At 43.9% G+C, this 7,154-nt stretch overlaps 1 protein-coding gene across 10 annotated transcripts in view; it reads left to right on the top strand.

Moving 5' to 3' along the window:
- The first annotated feature begins 785 nt into the window (after nt 1–785).
- LRRFIP2 (LRR binding FLII interacting protein 2) overlaps nt 786–7,154 on the top strand; it is a 55,133-nt gene continuing 48,764 nt past the window's right edge. For 6 of the 10 annotated variants that reach the window (XM_084215845.1, XM_084215852.1, XM_084215844.1 and 3 more), the window contains exon 1: nt 786–1,390. The gene's annotated coding sequence lies outside the window, so the exon portion shown is untranslated. Of the gene's footprint in view, nt 1,391–1,547; nt 1,795–7,154 lie in introns of those variants that run through there. The other 4 variants (XM_084215847.1, XM_084215850.1, XM_084215849.1 and 1 more) reach the window with 4 other exon arrangements.

Below are 7,154 nucleotides of genomic sequence, written 5' to 3'. Positions count from 1 at the left end.
GATTATGCCGTATTTAAATTTTGATATTACAGAAGTCTGGTCGTGTTTAGGCCAGTCTAAGCGAAGGTGCCAATGTTTGCAAACGATTTTTCTCATAAACCTTGTCTGATACCTATGCAGTAAATTTTCCGAAACGCTCTTGTGCCATGTGGAAGCGGTGGAAACCGGGCATACAAACAAGCACGGCGACTCCCAGCGGCCCGGCCGAGGCTGATGCAGGCGAGGCGCGCTGCCGTTCTTTAGCGGCGGCCACGGTCTCCCGGAGCTCTCGCATGCCCGTTCCCTGGGGAAGGCCGATCAATAAAAATAAGCCCTAGCTAAACCCGGGAACGAAGAACAAAGCAGGCGGTGTCACACCTACCTCTACCCACCACAGCACTGAGTCAGCCGACCTGCCCGATGGTAAGGGGGGGGGCGAGGCGGAGAGCGGGCACTGCAGTACGACACACTACAGAGAACGACGCTCCCTCCCTTCGCTGCCTGCTGAGGAAAGGAGACCAGGGCGAGAGGAGGGCGCTGCTCCTTCGGATCGTCTCCTCGCCTTCCCTGGGCTGAAAGTCCGCCACAGGGCGCAATGACCCACGCCGGCCCAGAACCCGAGTAGTCCATCAGCCGCCGGGAAGGCGGCCAGGACCCTGGCAGCGCAGCCGGGCGGGGCGGGGCGACGCGCGGCCCCGCCCACCACTGCTCACCGAGGCCCCGCCCACCACTGCTCACCGCGGCCCCGCAGCCGCGCCCGCTCTGCGCACGCGGGCGTACCGCCCTCCCGCCCTCTCCTCCGCGGCGCCTGCGCGCTTCGCCCCCTGGCCTGTGTAGGGGCCGGGCGAGTGCGGTGGCTGTCGGTGCCAGCGTGGGTCGCGGTGTCTGCTGTGCTTCGGCTGTCGGGCGCTCTCTCTCTCTCACTCTGCTCAGCGCCGGCCCCTTCTTCCTTCCGCAGGGCCCTGCAGGCGGTTTGAAATTTACCGCAGTCTCTCACCCGAGTTCTCGATGTGGCCGTAAGCGCCTGGCGCTGAAGGGGAGGAGGCAAGAGTGCGGGGCGGGGAAGAGGAGGGCGGCCTGGAGCGGAGCGGCTTGTCTGCCTGCAGCTCCGGTTCTCCCAGCCCCTCACGGGGAACGGTTGGTAGGGGATGGTGGAGAGGGTTAAGTGAGTTAGCAGTTCCCTTGTGGCGGCCCGTGGACGGTCCGTGTGTGGCGGGCACTGTGGTTGCCCTAGGGCGGCTTTTGCCACTCGTTCCCTATCTCTGGGCGTAGGGAGTGAGGGAAGGAAGGAGCCTGAAGTGATTCCGGGATCCTCGGGCCCCTCACACCCCTGGAAACGGTGGAGGGAAGAGTGAAACAATTCCCCCCTCCCTCCTGAGGCGTCCCGGTTGTGCGGCAGGCTGGCCCGCAGGTAAGACTCCCTGGGGCCCAGGCAGGGTAAGGGCGAGGGCCGGGAGGAGGAAGGGTGTCATAGACACAAAACTCAGGCGACGAAGCGGGGCGGGAACCCGGTTCTTCAGGTTTGGAGGAGCGGCTCAGCCGGAACTCGTTGGTCGGCGAGCAGAAGGAGAAGCTTAGGGCGGCGGTGTGCGGCGTGTGGCCCTTCCCTTCCCCTTCCGTGTGGCCGCTGTCGGCTTGGTGCGGGCGGACCAGGGGAAGCCGTGCCCGGCCTGGCCCGAGCCCTTCCGGCGGGCTGCTGCTGCTCGCCGGGAGCGATCCCTCCTCCTGGTCCGCGGGAAGCTGCCGTGCGCCCCTTGGGGGCTGAGTGGAAACGGCGAAACGAGGGAAAAAGGAAGGTGTGCTGAAATCACAGCGGTGTGTATTTCGGTGCTTTTCTCTACTTCCTCGGAGCACGTTACCACGGCTTCGATGGTACCGGAACAGTAGGGCGTGCCCCCTCTTCAGCGAGCTGCGTTGGGAGTCGGTCTCTCTTGCTGATGCTTAGTCGTTTGGTTTTTTTTAAATTTATTTTGGAGCACGCTGTTTTATTTTTAGCATACCCTGTTGCTATAATTATAAAGACGTTGTTGAGGGTGATAAAAGAGATGAGCACGTTTATGAGTTTGGGAGGAGCCCGAAAACAGCTCCGGACTGTGATCTGCTCAATGTGTTTTAAGTGATTTTTCGGTTTAAATCCTAGCGTGACTCTTTGAAGGGCAGTGTTATGTATTTCACTGATAATAAAAATATTTTGTAGATTAAGTAGTACTGTGTTGACTTTATATGATATACTCAGTGATTTTTGCATTTTAAAGAGACCTTACAGGCATTTTTTGCTTAAAATGACGAAGGTGTAGGATCAATTTTCTCCCTTCAAAGTATCATTATTGGGGTGAAACATCTCTAGAGATGTGGGGCAGGAGGTTTGCTACCAAGTGTAAATATTAAATCAATGTTTGTCTGAGCTCTTTAAGCGTTCATTGTGTCTTGATTGTGAAATGAGGTAATTAAATGTACTGCGGCCCAGAAACAGTTACCCTCTTATATACATCTGATTCCTTGGTTAATGTAATTGCTTAGTAATGATGTAAGAATAGATAAAAGGTGCTTTAGCAGTACAAAATTGTTTGATGTACATGACATAATTTTCCTATTGTTCCCTGTTACTTGGGTTTGGAGGTATTTAGCTTACTGGGAAGTCAGTCTTACCTGAACTGAATTCTTGGCTGTAACTGGAAACTTGTGAATAGAAGACGGTTGTGTGAAATGTGTCAGGTGTAGCTTGTTGACCTAAATACCAGTATTTCTTGTGAATTGACTCCAGAGGAGATTTTTTTAAAGTCTCATTCTCTCAGAAGATGGCACGGTATTTTAATACATGTAAACTTTCAGAAAGTGCTGTTTAGACTCTGTGTAGTAGGGATCTGTAGAGTTTATTGAGGTCTAGATTTTCACATAGCACACAAGTTGGCATGTGCATGTACCAAAAAAACCTAGATCAGTATCATACATAATTGAATAGCTCTGGTATATAATGTAAGCAGAGGATAAGAAATAACGAATAGATTTGATACTGTGTTGTTGTTTATAAGATCCTAATGTGAAGATGTGTGGTGATAGTAATGACTTAGTGTAGTCCAGTAGCATTACAAAAAAATGCTATAACTACTTTCTGAGAAAATAATTAAATTTTATTATCTTAATATCTGGAAACTAGGTAATGTGTAATTGTAGGTAAAGGACAGTTTGTGTTTATGCATTATGTGCCCTGCAAAATAGTTTATGTAAATAACACTGTCTGCTTGTGAAGGTGATATTAAAGTTCACATTTCCTTGAGCTAAGATAGCAGTGTTAGATCTGCTTTAAGGGAAGAGGTGAAGGGGTATTTACAAAAGAAAGGTCAGGTGGACATAAGTGTTTCTAAGCCTACTGACTTCGCTACCATAGCAGAGAACTAGTCAACAGGAATGATGTCAGCTGGTAGTTTCCTTCAACTGCTGTTTCTTCTAAGGGGTACCCAGGACAATTTCTTTCCTTTGCTGCAGTAGCTTTTCTTCATTGTAAGCTTTATGCTGTAACTGTAGCACAAGTAGGAAAGAGTGTAGGAGTGTAATAAATTGGTGGGGGAAAAATATTTTAAATAGTTGCAGCTTGTTACAGCATGTGGGTTGTTAACATGGGGCACTCCATTTAATTTAAAAAAAGTGGAGCCTCAATATAGCAGCAGTGTTTGGTTTTTTAATGAGCAATGAATAATTCTTTTCCAAAATGACAGAAAGGATACTTATTTTGAAAAAGCTGACAGTATAAAAATGATGGTTGCTTCATTTTAGAGTAAACACTTCTGGAAGATCCTTTTTTTTTTTTTTATTATGCATTTTCATAATTTTTTATTGTGCTCATTTTAGTGCTGTCATCCCCTTATGTTTTAAAGTTCCGTATGAATTCTTAGTTTATTCCTGGATCTTTAGCATTTGTAGTAGTACTGATTCTAGAAAAGTCAATCCGTGTTACACTGCTTTTCTGAAAGTTATATATGTTTTCTATTGTGCCCCTAGAGATCCTCTGGTGAGTCACCATTATAAGAGCTTTCCAGATGCTGCCTGTAACTGATGGTATTGTGTATGTAATGTACTTTTTGCAGTAATGGTATCTCCAGTTCCAGCTGTTGGCAACTGACTGGCAGAGAACTCAAACTTCATAAAACAAGTTGCCACCACTTGAAATTGCAGGACATTGTTTTGGTAATTTGCAAAGACTGTTGAAGGTCACCAAAGATATCTTGGTAGGTCTGGAGATGTCTTGTAGTTCTACAGGGTTGCAGGATGCCTTTAGTACATTGACTGTCGTGCAATGCTTTATGTGTGCTTCACAATGCTAGTCAGGCACTGTGACACTTCATGGATTCATCCGGCACTTGCAGACTCTTGCAAGCTGCATAATGGCTTTTTGATTGTTTAAACTGGGGACTTTCTGTTGGTCTCCAACTTCATAACACCAACAAATGGAGGGATTTCAACTCCCTCTAAGGAATTACAATTCTATTGTAAATACCATGAACTGGTAAGAAATTGTATTTCTCAGATTTTAAAATGGCAAGTAAACTGCAAATATACTGCATTAAGGGGGTGGATCATGCAGTTGTCTAAAGAGTAAGTTTTTTTCCTGAAAAAGCTGACATAAGCTTGTCCACTCAGAGCAGAAATTTTGTGCTAACAGTTTTTAAAGTGGGCCATGATTAGAGATGAACAGCTTCTTAAAACAGAAACACTATTCATCAGCTAGAATAACTTTGCCTCCAATATAGTGGTAAGCACTGTAATCTTTTGGCAGATTGTAATTATATGCTTTTCTCAGTCTTTGCATTTTCCCTTTATTGTTAGCCTCTTTCACTCATAGTAGCAGCTCTTTTTTCGCAATAGTTCTTGTTTCAGTTAATATTCTGAACAAGGTTATTCTGAATGAAAATTCCAAATGAGTCCATAAAATTATTGCTTTAAAACTCAATCTATTTCTTTATTAGTGCATAAAACCTAATATATTTCTCTCTCTTCCTACATGCCCCTTTGTTGGTCATGGTCGCCCTGTGATCATGCAGCCCTTTTTCTTGCATGAGTGGTTTTGGACCAATGGTCAAACATTAATTGCAAAGAGTACCCTTGTATGAGGTCTTTCTTCTGAAGAAGACTCTTGTGTCTATCTTGCATAATTTAAAATTTTTCTATGTCTATTTGCTTTGTATCCTTTGAAGTTTGCTTGAACAAAGATTGAAGATCAAGCAAACAAGATTGTGGTTTCCAATATGATTTTGCTCCTTCTCAATTATGAATGCAACTTTTGCATTCAGATTCTGTTTCTCAAAGACATTAGTTCTAGAACAGTGCTGTTCTTCTCTGTTGTTGAATCAATTATATAGAGATGGTGTCTACACAGGCGAATTTTTGTGATCTTGTAGTCTTGCTTGAAAGAAAAGGGGAAGTTTTGGTCTGTTATTTATAGCCTGTTCACACTAAGATATCTGGATCCTATGTATGTAATGCCAAGTATGTTGGCATACACCCAGGCATTTAGAACAGGTGGTGCCATTGGAGGAAGTGAGTGATAGGCCCTGAACTTGTACTGTAGCTTATTTTTTTTCTCTAAGACAAATCGAACGTTTTTCTAGGAAACGAAAAAGAAACAAGGAGAACCTTTTGTCAGAAGGTAAAATGAAGAACACTAGACAGCAAAGACTTGTGGAAGAGAAAAATGTATATATGCCTGAAGTGAAGACAAATAAGAGGGCATTTGAAGGATTTAATCTGAGGTCTTCTGTTTTGTTTAGACTTAGACACTTCCGTGTTTTGGAATGAAATGCCAGAGGATGTCACTTCATCAGTTGTGTAATACAATGTGTTACCATGCCTATAGAATTAGGCATGTAATATATGTGCCTCAGGAATTTTTAACTGTAAATGCAGCAGATATTATAGTGTTCTTTCCTTTTGTATCTATCTTTCAAACCATAAAAGACAATAGCAAATTGTTCTTTATCTGTTTTTGTTTTGGTGTTCTCTTTAGTTATTTTTTATGAAAATTCTAATGTGACGACGTGTATTAAATTCTTTATACCGTGCTGCAGCAAAATTCTTTATCCCATGCAGGAAAAGAACTTTTTGTGTAATCAGAAAGTTGTTGAAGTGAAACATCTCAAAAGTATTTCTGCATCTATGTGAAATATTGATATCTTATATTTTCCTGAGAAGTAACATAATGATATTTATAATATTAGACTAATAGCATATTAGCAATATATCTAGGTTTCTGTAGTACCAAACTTAATAACAAGAAATTAAATACTCTGACATACATCAGCCTAATTAAAAGTTAAATGGAATGGAAGAAATTGTGACAAGACCCTTGAAGAAATATTAAAACATCTAATTAAAGAAAACTTATATTGAGGTGTAGTTTCAAATTTGAGAACAATAATGAGTGTAGAACCATATATTTTATTTTAGGAAGATTCTTTGGAGGTCACCCTTTGCCCAAAGTATTGTCAATTAGAAAAGGTTTTCCAGAGCCTCGTCTAGTTAAGTTTTTACCATCTTCAGGGATGGACATTTCACAGCCTCTCTAGGCTGGTGTTTAACTGTTCTGTTCCTCAACTCCAGCATCCCCTATTTGCACGTGTTTTCTCCTGGAGATGTGGACACTCTAGATTTGTGTGTATCTGTGCTGTTCTATAATATGTGCTGTGCTATGTCCTGATGCATATGCCAGTGAGACCATACCTAACAAGCTCACATTCACACACTTAAGTGTGTACTGACCCTCCCTGTACTGACCACCTGCTAGCTGGAGTGCAGGATCTTGCATCCACTGGGGGGGATGCTGTATTGGTTTAGCCTGGACAGATATCATGCAGTCAGTGGGGTGACTTCTGACAGCATCAAACTGGGGGTTGACTGAAGCTGTTATTCCTCCAAAGTTACTGCTCAAATGTCACTGTTGATTTTGGTTTTATTTCCAAGAGGACTCCTTTACTTAAAACAAGTGCTTCTGTGTAATTTTCTAGTTTCTGCTTAATGCAACTGACAAGCCTCTTGCTCTGTAATGTGACCAGGTTTGAGTCTGTACCCTGTCAGACAGTTTTGCTTATTTGATTCATGCACACAGATTCCCATCTTCACATTTGTTATTATCCAGACCATTCTGTCAAGGGTGGGGCATGGCAAGCACCCACCACTCTCAC

Source organism: Fringilla coelebs (assembly GCF_963513975.1).
Source record: "Fringilla coelebs genome assembly, chromosome: 1".
NCBI classification, from domain to species: Eukaryota; Metazoa; Chordata; class Aves; order Passeriformes; family Fringillidae; genus Fringilla; species Fringilla coelebs.
Note: the sequence above shows the minus strand (reverse complement) of the source record. Positions and strands in the feature narration are given on the sequence as shown.